Source organism: Cupressus sempervirens, chromosome 5, assembly GCF_028749045.1.
Source record: "Cupressus sempervirens isolate cs-2001-9-10 chromosome 5, ASM2874904v1, whole genome shotgun sequence".
NCBI classification, from domain to species: Eukaryota; Viridiplantae; Streptophyta; class Pinopsida; order Cupressales; family Cupressaceae; genus Cupressus; species Cupressus sempervirens.
Genome location: NC_143122.1, coordinates 903,436,183 through 903,454,293, shown reverse-complemented (window position 1 = coordinate 903,454,293; position 18,111 = coordinate 903,436,183). Strand labels below are relative to the sequence as shown.

Sequence of the window (18,111 nt, the reverse complement as noted above, 5' to 3'; positions counted from 1 at the left end):
TATGGTTATAGTCATGGTTTAAAGTATCATGGGAAATATGATGAATTTTATAATTAATTCTCACCCTTATCCCCTTTACTATACCGCCCACCTTGATCTTTCTTAGTCCCTCTTTTTCTCCACTTCACTCTCTATCCACTTATCTTCCACCCCCCACCCCCCTCTATCTCTCATACACCCACGCAAACCTTTTAGTACAAAAAAGGATACTATTATTTATTATTATAATGCGTTATAATTTATATCATATTGTTAGCATTATCATTAGGGATAGTGTTTGGTTTATATTTATTATTATAATAAAGACCAAGCTTGACTATTAATCTTGGATTTGTGGTTAGAGCTATGTTTAGGGTTAGGTTTAAAACCAAGGTTTGGATTAAAATTATAATAGGTTTCAAGTTAGGAATAAGATTTTGGTTAGTGTTAATGAGAAGGTTGGAATTACTAGTAAGAGTGGGATTGAAGTTTTTTAATTAAGACGAGGATAAAGATTTGGGTTTGGTCAAGGCTATGGTTTTGGTTGGGGTTAGGATATGATTTAGGTTAATGATTATGGTTAAAGTAGAAATTAATGGATATAAATAATATTAGGGTTGGAGTTTAGTGTTTTAATCTAAATAAATTAGTATAATTAGGCTGAGTTAGCATTTTTATCATCCTTAGGTATAACATGAAGTTTATGGTTTACCATTTATAATTAGGTTTTATCATTTAAAATTATGCCCTAGCATTTAATGAGTATGCTTAGGGTTAGGGTTAAGGCTAGGATTTTAAGTATTGTTGTGGTGAGGGTTTTGATTATAATTTATATCATATAGTTAGGGACAGTGTCAAGGTTATGATTTACAATATGGTTAGAATGGGATTTAGGCTAGGATTTCAAGTATACTTAGGGTAAGGGTTATGATAATGGCCAAGTTTCTTGAGTAAAAAGATGTTCTGATAATTAGTGTTAGTTTGGGAGAATTGTTAGATGTAATGTCCCCATTTTAGCAGTTGACCAAGTGTGTGGCGTTAGCCTTGTTCTACATGGTCCTGAGGGCTAACGAAGGGTTTAATGGGATCTTGGAGTGTTTTGGCCTAGTCATTTCCAGTTTGGGCCAAAACGAAGTTGATTTACTCAGTTTCAGGCATACTTACTATTTTTATTAAGTCGACAGGACACAATGCAGGTCAATTTTGGTGGTTAGATTCGATACTCCTCAGTGAGAGCTTTCCGATGAGCTATCACTCGCATTATTCTGAGTCCGATTGCTAATACATTTTAATGCCTGAAGTTTTTATTAAAGTGTTACTTTAATATTTATTTTATGGTGATGTGTAACCAAGGGAGACATAAGGGGTATTTTAATATATGTTTTATATTACATATCTTTTATCCCACATTGCCCATATGAGTTGAGCAGACCCGTGGGAATAGAATAAAAGGAAGCATTTGTGGCTTCATTATATATGTTGAATATGAGAAGAAATTGGTGTGTGAGTTGCAGCTTTGTTCTTGGCATTTGAGAACATCTATCCTCTCTTGTAACATTCTAGACATCATTCCCGTGGGGTTTGGCCTTTGGAATTCTTTCTTATTGGCTTCATTATCAGGCAGTTTAGTTGCATTTCTGGCTACAGGAAGATTTGGTATTTTGCTCATATCTTCTTCACTACTTGCCTGACGCTTATGCCGCTTTGAGGGAATGATATTACGAAGGTAGTGGGATGATTGAAAGACAAAGTACTATAGCAGCAACTTTGAAAGCATGGGGTGGAGTATTATGTCAATAATGCTAAAATAATTAGTGAGTTGATAAATCTACCATGTATTTGGTTTTATGAATTCTGAAAATAACATTTTATTGGCAGCAGTTCATTTCCACTTTGCATATTATTGTAGTTTCTTTCTTGTTTATGTTGTATGATACCAATTCCATGCACAAAACACAACAAACAAATAAACATTTGATTTCTGGAGTTATAAGTGGTTTAAAACATTAAACGAAGAAATAAGAGGTTGAATGCAAACTGTTTGACATAATTCCTTTCAACAATTTGTTTTAGATTTTGGGACATTCAGGGGTGCCCATTACATTAGAGTCAAGGTTTACCTTACTGTTAAAGTTATGGTTGAGATTGTAGTTTAGGGTATGGTTAGGGTGATAATTGTAATTATAGTTGGGATTAGCATTAGAATTAGTATTTGGGATAGGATTATAAGAGTTTAGACTGGTTAGTATTTAGATTATAGTTTGCTTCTTTGTTTATATTAGAGTATATAACTATGGTTAAGGTTAGAGTGAGGATTAGCATTCACAACATAATTATAATTAAAAAGTTAAATAAAATGATATTTTTCCCTTGTGCAGTGAAATATGATCATACAACCAAGAAATTAAACATGATCATACAACCAAGAAAATAAACATGATCATACAACAAAAGAAATTAATCATGACCATACAACGAAGAAAATAAACATGATCATACAACAGTAACATTGATAGTGAAATAGAAACAAGTTAAGATAATATATCTAAGAATTTTATAGAAAAGACAAATTTAGGCAGCTATTAAGACATTTATTTTTAAGTCCAATGACAAAACCTAATTCTATATAGTTTCAGATATATTCTTTTAAGTTTACCCTCTTCTACCTATTCTCACTCTTAATAAGAAGGGCAACAAACAACTCTATTTGATTAGAAAGATACTCCTCAAACTTAGCAGCTGCTCTACTACCAATTCTGAAGAAGAATTCATTTGCCAAACGGTCACATCCCAAATGAGCTTCAACAATATTCTCAAAGAATGCTTTGTAATGATTGCTTACACTTGTCCCAAATGTGTCCTCCTCCCCTCTCCTCACTTCTGTCATTGGATGCAAAGGGAAGTCTCCCAACACCCTTACACTCCCCATCCTGAATGCCCCTTGCTTCTTAACTATGCTTTCCAACTCTTCTGGATTTGGACCAAACCAAGGTAAATTGAAGGACTCCCACTTCTCTTTCTCAATAAAACCCTGTCCCATGTAAACAACAATATACACCACCACTTAATCATCTAGAAACCCAAATGGGTAAAGCAATTTAGATGTCAACTCAAAGAGCAATTTCTTTGAAAGAAGAAAACAAGAAAAATTCTTTATATATACCTGATTTTCTAGCTCCTCAAATGCATATTCGAAGTGATGAGCGATATCTCCTAGTGTTCCTTGCTCTTCCATTATGTGTGTCCCTCCATTACGACCCACCAGAGATATAAACACACACCCCCCATCAACTATCTCTTCTGCTCGGGCATCTAGAAACCTTTTGAAGTCTGTGTCAAATTGCTGCAGATAAGCAGCTCCCACTGCCTCCTCACAATCACTTGAAACATAAACATGAGGAGAGCTTCTTTGTTGAACACTCCATAGAATTCATGTATAGACAAGTTAGGGTTTATTACCCACCTTTGAAAGCCACTGGAGACTGAGAGAAGAATGGCAGAAATGAAGGCTTTTCCTTGGGAATAGACATCTGAAATGTGATCCACAAATAGCCGCTGCAAAATAAGATCTTGCAGCCATTGGATTGATATCACCATCGTTTACTGGACTGGAAAAGTCTTGTTGGATTGGAGGCATCATTCGAAGCAGTGAATTAAAATCATTTGAGGGAAGATCAACAAAATAAACTTCAAATTCTGGCTGCTCCACTTCTCCAAGTGAAGATTGCACAGCTCTGACAATGGTATCTACCACAAGAAGAGTATTCCCACTTGTGGCACACCCGAAATCTGCTATCCTAAATATGCCTCCTCCATTCACCTCCAATCTCATGTTTTCATGAATTGCATGCTCCAGAATTGGTTTCACAGCCAGAACCATCTTCACCTAAACAAACAACAATCAGACTATGTTTTTTTTTTCTAATAATAGATTACTGAGTGTTAATTATTGTTAGTTGGACAGCTGTTATTTCTGACCCAGAAATAACAGCACTATTTATGGGTAGCTTGGACAGCTGTTCATCCTTATCTATGAATAGCGGTTGTATTTATGGGTGGTTTGGACAGCTGTTTGTCCACTTGCCAAAAATTAGTAAATGATTATTATTTACTAATTTTAGAGATTCCCTTTTGGACACCTTGCAACCAATTCTATTATTGGCTGTTGAGTTGTCTTAATCTCAGCCGTTGGTTTGATTTAATCTTGGTCGTTGGTTTACCAATGAGAGTAGTATAAAAAGGGGTCTAGGGGGCATTTGGAGAGGAAGGCGGCGATGCTTTGGTGAAGCTGTTTGCAGTGTTAGCAAACAGTCTTGCAGTGTTAGCAAGGGCACAGGAAGAAGCGTTTTGGAGAAGCAGTTTGCAGTGTTAGCAAACAGTCTTGCAGTGTTAGCAAGGGCACAAGAAAGAAGTGTTTTGGAGAAGGAGTTTGCAGTGTTAGCAAACAGTCTTGCAGTGTTAGCAAGGGCGCAGTGTTAGCGCAGGGATAGCAGTGAGAAATATCAGCGGGAGAAATTAGGAGGTTGTCGGAGTTCTGCCAGTGTGAGGCAAAGAATTTTGTATCTCTTGATTTGCTAAAGTTTAATATAATTTCTCATCTGTAGAACTGGTTTTCCCTTAGGGGTTTTTCCAGGGACAATTTGTCCGAAAATATTGTGTTGATTCTGTTGCGCATTTCTTTCCGTATTTTAAGTGAAGTTGCAGTTGTGTTATTTTTCGATATTAGCTGGGAATTTATTTTCAGCAGTTTAATAATCATTTGTGATAGGAGATTAATAATCAGTGACTGCAATAGTTTGATTTTTCACATGGTATCAGAGCATTGTTAAGGGTAGAAGAGTTTTGCCCTAGGAAAGAAATTTTGATCTCTTTAGATTTATTATTGCTTTAAACCCTTGAGATGGCTTCAGCTGGTTTGAGAGATCAGGATAGATTGGATGGTGCCTCAAATTTTGGTGTCTGGAAGGCCAGAATTTCTTTATTGTTGGAAGAGAATGGTATCAAGGATTATGGTACCAGTGGTGTACCTGTACCAACGGATGCAACACAGCTTGCAGCATATAGGAAGGACGATGCCAAAGCGAGGAGGATTATCCTTGATGGTGTCAAGGATCATATTGTTCCACATATCTCAGAGCTAGATATAGTAAAGAAGATGTGGGACGCCATTCTAAATCTGTACCAAAATGCTACCACTAACAGGAAGTTGATTCTCAGAGAGAAGCTAAAGAATACCCGGATGAATCAGGGAGAAGACGTCACAAGTTACCTCACCAAGCTCAGACTTGTCAAGGATGAGTTAGCAGCTGTTGGAGATAGCCCTAGTGATGATGAGCTAGTGAGAATAGCCCTAAATGGGTTTACTAAACAATGGAGTGTCTTTTTTCAAGTTGTCAGTGGACGAGATACTTTACGAAGTTGGGATCGACTATGGACTGATTTCACTCAGGAGGAGTTTAGACTAAGTCTTGTCAATGGGGCCAACAAGAGTCAGAAAAATGAGGTGGAACAAGAGAACGTTGCCCTAGCGGGTAAAGGGAAAGCAAAGAAGGGATCTAGCAAAGGATCAAATTCACAAAGTGAAAAGAAGAAGAAGGACCTTTCTAAGGTCAAGTGCTTTGGATGTCACGAGTTTGGCCACTATGTCAGTGATTGCCCAGAGAGGAAAAAGGGTAAGAAGCAGGTGGCAGCTTCAGCAAGTGTAGAAGAACTCTCCAGCAGAATGGAAGATGAGTTTGCACTCATAGCTTGTATGGTTAGCTCAACCTCACAGTGTGTTTGGTATATAGATAGTGGGGCGTCATTTCATATGACAGGAGTTAGAGAGTACTTCTCTAGTTACAAGGAGGAGGACACCAACATCCAGATTTCTATGGGAAACTTGTCCAAACTCAACCCTGTTGGGAAAGGGACTGTTCAGTTTCAGAGGGAGAATGGAAAGATAATTCCTCTTCATGATGTGTTATATGTGCCGGGCTTAGGTATGAATTTGATTTCTGTATCTATTCTTCAGGATAGGGGGTATAATGTACTCTTTAGAGGGACACATGTGTTGATTAAGCACAAGGATTTGAAATCACCCATAACTATTGGAGTTAGGAGTGGTCGCCTTTATAGATAAAGCACGGTGCAGATGGTAGCATCGAGAAATACAAGGCTAGGTTTGTGGCAAAGGGGTTCTCTCAGAAGGAGGGAATAGACTATGAGGAGACATTTGCTCCAGTTGCCAGGTATACTTCTATACGAGCTGTAATCTCACTTGCAGCACAGATGGGATGGCAGATCCATCAAATGGATGTCAAGACAGCATTCCTCAATGGTGAGTTGAAGGAGGAGGTATACATAAAACAACTAGAAGGCTTTGTAGCACACAACAAAGAGACCCACGTGTGCAGATTGAAGAAAGTTGTTCGACTACAATACATACCTACAGATGAGCAGGTAGCAGACATTCTGACGAAGGCTTTGGGAAAGGCCAAATTTATCTTCTTCAGAGATAAGATGGGTGTCATGCAGAACAGCTTCCTCGCTAAGAGGGAGTGATAATTATTGTTAGTTGGACAGCTGTTATTTCTGACCCGGAAATAACAGCACTATTTATGGGTAGCTTGGACAGCTATTCGTCCTTATCTATGAATAGCGGTTGTATTTATGGGTGGTTTGGACAGCTGTTTGTCCACTTGCCAAAAATTAGTAAATGGTTATTATTTACTAATTTTAGAGATTCCCTTTTGGACACCTTGCAACCAATTCTATTATTGGCTGTTGAGTTGTCTTAATCTCAGCCGTTGGTTTGATTTAATCTCTGTCGTTGGTTTACCAACGAGAGTAGTATAAAAAGGGGTCTAGGGGGCATTTGGAGAGGAAGGCGGTGATGCTTTGGTGAAGCTGTTTGCAGTGTTAGCAAACAGTCTTGCACTGTTAGCAAGGGCACAAGAAGAAGTGTTTTGGAGAAGCAGTTTGCAGTGTTAGCAAACAGTCTTACAGTGTTAGCAAGGGCACAAGAAAGAAGCCTTTTGGAGAAGGAGTTTGCAGTGTTAGCAAACAGTCTTGTAGTGTTAGCAAGGGCGCAGTGTTAGCGCAGGGATAGCAGTGAGAAATATCAGCGGGAGAAATTAGGAGGTTGTCGGAGTTCTGCCAGTGTGAGGCAAAGAATTTTGTATCTCTTGATTTGCTGAAGTTTAATATAATTTCTCATCTGTAGAACTGGTTTTCCCTTAGCGGTTTTTCCAGGGACAATTTGTCCGAAAATATTGTGTTGATTCTGTTGCGCATTTCTTTCCGTATTTTAAGTGAAGTTGCAGTTGTGTTATTTTTTGATATTAGCTGGGAATTTATTTTCAGCAGTTTAATAATCATTTGTGATAGGAGATTAATAATCAGTGACTGCAATAGTTTGATTTTTCACACTGAGAGCTTTGAATCAGGGAATGAAAGCCCATACACAATTATCTAAGCTGAAACTTAATTCTTATATTCCAAAACATTGAAACAAACTAATAACAAGTAATGAGCCCTTTCTCTTGCAGCTGAGTCGGGTAATAACCATTTGAATAACAAAGAAGCGGGTCTGAAACCTTTTCGATCACAGTTTCTTTCACTCCTTGATCATGATTGGGTCTCATAGTTTTCTTCTGTTCTAGCTATATTGTTTCTCTTTCCTTTGAAAGTCGGTGTGTATCTGTGACAAACTTCCTTTGTTTCTCTTTCCTTTGAAAGTCGGTTGTCTCATATTTCTTCATCATGTATAGACCCAAACATGTAACTAGTATCAACTAGTATCAACTAGTATCTAGATAATAAAAGAACTTTTCTTTTTCTTCATCCCCTCTGATCTTAGAATTTCCTTTGAAAGTCGGTTGTCTCATATTTCTTCATCATGTATAGACCCAAACATGTAACTAGTATCTAGATAATAAAAAAACTTTTCTTTTTCTTCATCCCCTCTGATCTTAGAAAGAAAATGTATAGACACAAAAGCATGTAACTAGTATGGTAGATAGTAAAGGAACTTTTCTTTTTCTTCACTCCCTCTGACTTTAGAAAGAAAATGTATAGACCCAAAAGCATTTAACTAATATTGTAGATAACAAAATAACTTTTCTTTTTCTTCATCCTCTCTGACCTTAGAAAGAAAAATGAATAGACCCAAAAGCATGTAACTAATATCATAGATAATAAAAATATTTTTTATTTTCTTTCATCCCCTCTTGACCTTAGAAAGAAGGTTTAACACAGAAAAGCAAGGTACCTGAACTGAGAGAGAATTAACCACATAACTAGAATCCTTATGGCCGCCCTTCATTGCCAGCACATTTTCCACTACCCATTTGGATTGAGATTTCAGCACTTCCATTTCTACTGCTAATTTAAATTGCCAGCTGAGCTGGTCAATGACCACCAGTAGAGTAGACTAAGATGTAAGAGAAGATTTTAAACCTCTACCATAGAACAATGCAAAAATAGTAAGAAGTTTGATAGTATGTTATTAACACTCCCTAAATACTATAATTCTATACTTATCAAAAGTAAGTAATGATGCTAACAAAGCTTGATAAGAAGCTAGGAACCTTGATAATATACTCTTTTCCAAGATGCTATAATTCAGCTTTCTCAAACTAAAGATGCTGTAAATCTTGATAACAAGCTCTATAATTTCAGCATTATCAGAACTAAAGACATTTATAAGAAGACTGAAGACTCTCTAAACTTGCCAGGAATTTATTTTTCAACACACCTCTGCACATTGGAGACTCCTATAACCACATTTATAGCCATTAATATCTAAGGTGACGTGATCATGCTGATGTCAGATGTGACTCAATCCATATTATTGCACGGCATGTAAATCAATTTAGATGGAAATTTATAAGTCACTATCTAAGGTGACGTTATCATGCTGATGTCAGATGTCACTCGAGCAGTTTTGTATTGCATGGCATCTCAATCAATTTTGCGTTTGGAATACCATGTTGTAAAGGGCAATTTCTAATTCGCTTTAAAGAAAAGTAACAATCATCTATCAATATTTTCTTCAGACAGGATGACACGAATGGTAAGTATCCATAATTTTTTTGGTAAAGCGAAAGCGAAGTGAATGGAGCGTTTCATACCTGCAAACTGGCTCGCGGTAGTTTGTAATTATTTACTCCCTAAATTTTCGCACTATAATAAGTCAAACCTAACAGGAAAATCATTTGGCTTATTCAGGGCAGATATTTGTCACTCCGTATGTGGAGATATCCTAGTGCACACAACACCATTATCATTATCATTATTAGTTGCTGTTTTTGACTAAAGTATTGTAATCATTCAATTTAATTTTTCAATTCAATTCACCAATCAATTCATAGAATTTAAAATATTAAAAGAAATTTCAAATGTTTATATTTTTAAAAATTTTTTATTATTTTATAAATCACATTTTTCATTCATTCTATTGAACTACACTATTTTTATTCCACATTTGTGACAAGAAGATTAACTTTTGAAAAAATAATCATTTTAATCTTCCACCTCACCAATGAATGTCTAATCAATATTAATTATCACTATTTATTTTTCTTACCAAGTTCAAATATAAAGTTAAATGTTTTATATTTCTTATTTTAAATATATTTATTATTAGTTTTACATTGATCTTTATTTTTTTCATTTTATTTCTTTAAGTTTACACTATATTTTACTAGCTACTCTCATACTAATTAGATATTTTGGTAGTTTGAATTAAGTCATCAACATTTTTTTTTAAATCAAATATTTCAACTTATAACTTAATTGGTAGAAATGATTAGTTCATTCATATAATATAATTTCTATTGTTATTTATATATTTCATAAAATAATATAATTATTAATATTTTTAAAATTCCCTTCAACTCTCTCTATCATTCTACCTTTACTTGTCCTTATAATAACATATCATTCTCTTTTTTAGCTCTCTTTTCATATCCTTCCTTTCTACCTATAAATTTCTATTTTTCTTATTTTCCAATTATTGGTAGGAACTTTGACGCATTGCGTCTTATATGGTGTTTGATTAATTTGTTGAAAACATATTTCACTACAATATAAAAGTTATTTCACTTAGGTAATTCTATTATAATAATTTTTATCATTTTATTATATGTTTAAAAAAAAAGAATTTTTGTATGGAATTTAAATTTCTAACTTCGAACAATAAAGAGAAAAATGAAAGTATTAAGATAAAAAAATAGAATGTACTATTATATAGAAATTAGTGTTTAACATTATATTCTAGTTTAGTCAATTTTGAATCTAAATTATTCATTTTATCTTAGGTAGTTGTAGTTATACTTTTTAATAGATCATGGATGGTTCTCTAATTTGCAAATGATAATAATCAAGAAAAAATTAAAATAATGAAATCAAACTTAATATGTGCTACCTCCCTATATTTATAATTAGAGAAAATTATGTAATTGAATCAAATTGAAGAAATATTTGGACCCTTTCTCCCTCATGTGGCCAACTCAACTTGAAATCTATAATTAAAAAGTTTTCTTAAGACAGATTTGTTTTTAGTAACTTTGTCTCACTGTTAGGTCACTTTAATAAGAATACAACACCTCAAAAATTAGTTTTTTTTTTTTTTTTAAATGCAAAACACAATCAAGTTTATTTGTATCAATAACTTATCTCTTGTCAAAATTTAAAAAATATTTTCAACTTAAAGCTACTAAGCAGTGCCATTCCTATATAGAATGAAGAGTTTTGTTCACTTTTTAAGATTATTCAATAGAAACTCTATGTCCCCTAAGGTACTATTTAATTTAAAAGAGATGAACCATTATTTGTTCTTCACAAGAGCTTGATGTTACAATGTACAATTCAATTAAACAATGGCCAGACATCATGGAAGGAACCAATACAATAAAATTTCCCTTATGATTTCTCTGAAAGGAGAAAAGTTCTTTGTATTCATAGATTCTATCTAGTATAGAGTAGATTTTTTCATTTAGAGACAAGAGCTTATTTTATCAGCAAAACACTAGTGCCAGATTTTATTAATATTAAAGATTATTACATAATTTTTCCCCATTCAAAGTGTAGGCACTAGGGGGAAAGAATGGAGATTAAAACACCTAGTCTAGACTGGGACCAAATTCTTAATATAGGAGGAAAAAGTTCCTTTATTACAAAATGAAATGGTATACCCTGCATTTACATTGGCAAAAAATAGATGGAAAAGTTGACATACCACCCTTTATAAGTGCCTCCAAGTGAGGGCTTAGTTTGATAAAAAGGTTTGAAGACATATAATAAAAAATTATATAGAAAATAATTTGAGAGTATTGAATGAAGGGTGCCTATTTGAAGGCTTCTTTCCTCTACATCCTTGCACAAAATGGTGAGGGAATACCCTATGACTACATAGGCCATTTAAAAAAAATGGAAAATGTGACATACCAATAATTAAAAAGCCATCCTAATAAGGGCTTGGAGTTTGCAAAACAACCCTTACCAATTGGTTAAAGTTGAGTTGGAAATCCCAAGGAAATCTTTGAAACCCATAAGAAGGAAATACACTATTTGGAATCAAAGTGTCCTAGTGTCTTGGCAAGAGAAGTGACAAACAACCAAAGAAAGACATGATGGAGGGGAGGGTTAGAAGTCCCTGTAGCAATAAATTCAAAATATCAATTTTCAATCAAGAAAAAATAGAAATCTTTGAGTATACTACCCAAGAAGGATAATGAATATATCCAACATTGATATAAAACCTTAATAGCTTATCCATGTGATTATACAAAAGGCCATGAACAACCAATAACACAAAAGGTCCATATATACTAGCTACATAAAAGCCAAGTGAAAAAAAAACTAGTGACACCTTCCCGATAGCCTTAGGCCACAAGGGTGAGTAAGAAAGAGGCAGTCAACCTTATAAATAAATAATCAAGAAAAAGATGATCATTATAGATAATCCACAATTCTAGGAAATCCTCATCCAAAAGAGGACATGGCCCAAAGATATAGCTTGAAATGAAATAATATCAACAATTTGGCCTTCTAACATCCCAAATGTACATCATGAAACTTTCGAAAAGGGGAGAAATTCATTAGGAGATAAATAGAGCCAAATACACTTTTTTGAAAATTGGGCCCCTAAATGTCTCAAATCTACCTCAAAGGCCAAGAAGGGCCACATCCTAGATAGTCTAAGTTAATTTAGGCTTTCACTAGGACCAACATGGTGTAACAAAAATATATCATATCAACTAGCCTTAAGGGAAACACACAAACCAAAGGATTCATTATTGATGCTTGAAATCCTTGCCATGAGAAAGGGAGTCCCTCAAAGTTATTAAATATGGTTTGGGGAGAATCCTTAAGAAAGAAAACCTTCTAAAGGAAAATTTAGGAATTAAATAGCCTAGAAACCTCTAGTCTATAACTAGGAGACCAAAGGAGGAGATACTTAATATAAAAAAACTCCAATTGAAAGTTCAACTGGGTCCTAAGTTAAGGAATGAGATGGATGTGATATAAGGGGAGCAAGGAGCTTATGCATTACCAAGGAATCAAATATCATGGAAAAGGGAGAAAAACTTCTCCAGTAATTCCAAATTCTTGCATCAATTAAAAAACTTTCCTAGTTAGCCACATATAGCCTCATCCACAATGAGAGAGACCATATTGGCACATTCACTTCTTTGAGAGAAAAGAGTGGAATATACTACTTACTACAAAGAATTCAAACAAAATATTATTAGTTGAGTAAATAAATCTAATTTAAATAATTCATTTTTCCATAAATGAAATTTCTAGGCACTGTAAAGCACATTAAGTGACATAAACGTACTTCAAAAAGTAAACAGGGAAACTATCACACCTTAAAAGTGGGAGAATACCACAAAATAATGGGCTTGTTAAAATTCATCATAAATAGAGTTATTGATGTTAGGAAATCACAAATAAACACCATCTCCATAATGAAACATCATAGCACGATAAGACAGTGTAATAAATTTTAAAACTTGTTGTATATATGCTATCAAGGTCCATAACATTAGAAATTTAAGCTATCATCAAGTAGTCTAGATGAGTTTCTTAGATAGTTCATAGAATGAAATTGTCTTAATAGAATTAACATTATAAAAATTTAAGAAAAAAATCCATTATTCGTCATCCAAGGATGTTTCTATTTTCACCTCACTATTTTCCACATGATTTGCAAGGATAAATCACACAATTCTATGTCATTCTAGTGGAGTACAAATGTTCATAACATCTAGTAGAAACTACCATTCTAAGTTGATACATTGGATTCTTGAGTTAAGTTCCACCTTATTCTTGATAATGAGGATGGGCTTGACTTTAAAAATCTTATTTACCACCCTGAAATAACTCTAGTTTTGAATGAAAATATTGGTGTTGATGTTATTGAGGATAACATCCAGTTGAACCACTAGATGTGCCCTGAAGAGCTTATTGTAGACCTCCAAGACTCACCCTTTATCCCCATTTCCATAAAGTATGAGGGAGACAAAGATTACAACTATTTTTACATTATATTTGAGTCATTCATTCAATAGAGAAAAAAATTTGCCCATAATTTTCCTCACAACCCTCACAATCAACTATGAGCAGAATAATTGTACAATACCAACTTAAGTCTCCTCTCCAAGATTCTTCCCAAGAATTGCAAAAGTCTCTTCCCATATTTTATCCTAATCTTTGTGTCCATTTTGAAATGTGAGAGAAGAAGGGTTGCAAGATCCCATTTCAATAAATAATACCCATAAAATGTGTGACTTATCTAAATCAACTCAAATACCAAGGGATATGACATCTAGTGAGATGGAGGAATAATGTTGAAAATGTTGTCAAGGTGAGGGAACACACAAATATTTGTACCACTTGGGAGGGGGTAACATATTATGATTCCCAAAGTATTGATAGCTTCTCATGCTCATGATTAAGAGTAATGATGAGGATGGGTTGAGAAAAATGGGGAAAATATAATTAATTTCTAGAGAGATGAAAATTTTAAAAATTCAAGTAAGTAGGTGCCATCAACCCCTAAATTGGCTAAAGAGTTTGCAAGGGTATTAACTTCTTGGTAAATATGGACAATTTTTTGAGAATTGAGAAGGTCTAAATAAATAAAATCTCTTTCTATGCTAGAGTTAAGGGATCAATTAAGGGTGGAATGTTTGCAAATGGAATTTAAAATGATCTTAGTGTCTCCTTTAATAGATAAGATGAAAAATTTAGAGGCCTACAAGATTTTAATCCTTACATAAGGGCCTCTATTTTAGCTACATTGTTGGTGGTGAGAGATATGGATCTATCCTCATGACCATAAAATTTACCATTCCAAGCACGGATGACAAAGCCAATTCTAGTAGGCCCAAGGTTAATCTTAGATGCTCCATCGAAATTAAGTTTAAACCAAAATGGATGGTGCGAGGGGTATGATAGCATGAATGATGATGTTACTCCTATAGGTGAGTATCATAGAAATTTTAGAGACACAATTCAAAGCTTATGTGTTGTATTCATGACAAAGTTTGTTATTGATGTCAACATAGTGGTTATTTTGTGAAGACTAACATATGGATATGAAGACTCATCTAGATTCTTGAGTTAAGAGTGCATATGGAGATATAAAGACTGGATAGAGTTGTGATGAATTTGGTTAGGAAAGCTTTCAGATGTTTCCTAAAAGAGGGTACTGCTATTTTGATTGTATCTTCTAACAAAGGTGGAATATAGTTAAGAGGATTTGGACTAAGGTTGAAGACATAGTGGAGACTCTTTTATTAATCACACACATTCAATTGATCAGTAAAATTGAAAATTATGAAGACTACAAGCCTACATATTGCTTGTAATTATGAAATGATGCATATTGTAATGTAATGTGTAAGGTAATCTCTTAAGTTGGTCCTTTACTATTATTTTAAATTGGTAAAGCCTCAAGGCCAACTCAATAATTTGTTCTAGGACTTTGTATAAAGGAAAGATCATCTCCTTATTGATGCAAGGAGGAATGAAATAGCTGGGGCTAGAGGCACACCTAACTTTCCAACCACCACACTACTAAAATGCAATGGAAGCAAATGACACAGAGAATAAAACAAAGGAGAGAAGAAATAGAAACACTTTTATTGATTCATTCAATTAGTAGCATACATGTCCAACTATAAGGCCTTCTAGGTTACAACCAACAAGATTTACAAATTTCTAGACTTAATTCAAACTTTTGCCTTCCTTAGTCTCGATCTTCCATCTAGACTCTCTAACTAATTTCTAACCCAAAACTAAACATCCCTATTTATACATTCCAAAATATCTTATAGAAGATTCTAGATCATTACATAATAGAAAGTTGACCTCAAAATGGTTTGCACACATCCCAAGATAAGATCTTACATTAAATTCACAATCGAAATTAAATATATAAGTCAGCTCAAACTAAGAACCAATCATAGAAAAACTCAGTCAAAGAAAGAATGGAACACTGGTAGACATCAGGTTCACTCAGCACACAAAGGAATGCTTGACCAACATTAGACAACTTGACACATATTGAAATTCTCAGCCAATACTAGATAGCTCAACATATACAAGAACTCAAAAATAATAGGTAGAAAAAACAAAAAATGAGCAGGATAACAAGGCAACTGAAGATTATCCTACATTAGACAAACAAGGTTAAAAGAAATGATTCTCCTAAGTCATGCAAGTGTCACAACTTGAGCTGAATCTAACTCAGATTGAGAAATCCATGTAGCATCTTCATCTAGTCTATTCTTCCACATCACCAAATATTCATTGTAATCTTTTCCTCTTGTACTTTTACCAACTCTTTAGTCCAATATTTGTTCAATGTCTTCAATCTACTTCTTAGGATAATCATATGATACAACAACTTTGTCATTTGACTCATGATACTTGGGTAAATAAGAAACATTGAATATGGGGAATATATCCATGTCATTAGTTAACTCAACTTCATAAGAATTACCACTATCAAAATTCCTCAACATCTTACAAGGACCAAACTTCTTCATCCTTAGCTTATTGAATGTTCCAATAGGAAATCTTCCTTTCTTCAAATGAACCATCAACTCATTACCAACTTCAAACACATGATGTCTGCTAGACTTATCAACATTCCCCTTATACTTCTGATTATTGTGTTTCAACTTCAACTTCACTTCCTCATGCAAAGACTTCATAAAATCAGAAAATACTACCCCTTCCATAATTCTCTTTTCTTCACCAACAATATCCCTCAAATCTATTACTCCTTTAGGCTGCATTTTAGTAACAATCTCAAAAGGTACTTTTCCAATACTCCTATCCATTGAATTATTGTATGAAAACTTAGCTTGTGTTAATTCCATATCCCAGTTACTCATCTTATCTCCAACCAAGCATCTCCCCGAATTTCCCAAGCTTCTATTCACAACCTTTATCTGTCCATCTATCTATGGATAGAATGTAGAGCTAAAATTCAACTCAGTATCCATCTTCTTCCACAAAGTTATCCAAAAATAACCAACAAACTTGTTGTCTCTATTAGAAATAATACTTCTTGGTAATCCATGCAATCTAACAATCTTTTTGAAGAAAATCTCAGCAACATGCACACCATATGATGTCTTCTTACATGGTATGAAATGTTCCATTTTAGAAAATCTATGAATATGAAATCATACTATCTAGTTGTCTTAGGTAATCCAAGAAAAAAATCCATATTGATTTCACTAAAAGGATTCTTAGGAATAGAAATAGGTGTATACAATCCAGTATTTTGACTTAGTCTTTTTGCAACTTGACAAATTCTACAACTCCTAAGAAACTTTTGAACATCCTTATATATGTATGGCCAATAGTATTTATCCTTCAACAAACTCAATGTCTTATCAATTCCAAATTGTCCAACCAATCCTCAACAATGTTTTTCCTTAATGAAATTAACTCTCATAGAACTTATTGGTATACACAACTAAAATCCTTTGAACAACATACCTTCTTGAATGAAATACTCATTTGACTTCATAGATTTGGTGCTCTGCACTCTCTCCACACCTCAAAAAAATTAGGGTCAATATAATAAAACTCCTTCATCTAATCAAAACCAAGAACTTCAATGTTCATCTTGGTCAACAAAGAACATCTTCTTCTTAATGCATCAACAACTTAGTAACTCCACTCTTATGCTTGATCACAAATGTGAAACTCTACAAGTACTCAACCCACTTCATATGTCTCCAATTTAACTTATGTTGACTTATCAAATATTGTAATGCTTTATGATCACTATACAACACAAATTCCTTAGTAATCAATTAATTTTCCCACTTCCTCAAGGCTTCAACAATAGTGTAAAAATCTTGATCATACACATAATACTTCCTTTTAGCATCATTCAACTTCTCACTAAAGAAAGAAACAGGTTTACCTTCTTGATTCAACACAACTTCTATTGCACTTCCACTTGCATCACACTGAACTTGAAATACCTTGTTGAAACCATGCAAAGCCAATATAGGTAACTCAAAAAATCTTTGTTTCAAACTCTCAAAATTCTTATCAACCCCATGTGTCCACTTAAAATCCTTTTCATCTCCTCTCATAGTTGTAGTCATGGCACTAAAAATAGAGCTAAAGTTCTTTATATGTTTTTTAAAATACTAGCCAAACCATGAAATAATCTTACCTCACCCACATTCTCAGGTATAGGTCATTCCATAGTTTCTTTAATCTTCCAAGGATTGATTCTTAAACCATCAAATAAAATATCAAATCCCAAATACACAATTTCTTCTTGCCTAAAGGAACACATTTTCAAATTAATCAACAGCTTCTCCTATTTGAATCTCTGCAATACTTGTCTAGCATGATTGATATGTTCTTCCTTTGTCTTATTGATTATCAAAATATCATCCAAATAAAAAATCACAAACTTACCCAAAAATCTCTTGAGAATTTCATTCATCAACCTCATGAAAGTACTAGGTGTATTAGTCAAACCAAAAGGAAAAACCAACCATTCATACAAACCATCTTATGTCTTGAAATCATTTCTCCATTCATCACCATCTTTGATTCTAATTGATGATAATCACTCTTCAAATCAATCTTGGTAAGATA

General features: G+C 34.0%; 1 pseudogene across 1 annotated transcript; it reads right to left on the bottom strand.

Annotated features, from left to right (window-relative positions):
* Positions 1–2,619: 2,619 nt before the first annotated feature.
* LOC149558853 (putative jasmonic acid carboxyl methyltransferase 2) lies at positions 2,620–8,335 on the bottom strand (annotated as a pseudogene). The gene is made up of 3 exons (XR_016352483.1): positions 8,231–8,335; positions 3,143–3,865; positions 2,620–3,010 (listed from the first exon to the last, which is right to left on the bottom strand). The product of XR_016352483.1 is annotated as a putative jasmonic acid carboxyl methyltransferase 2 (transcript).
* Positions 8,336–18,111: the final 9,776 nt, after the last annotated feature.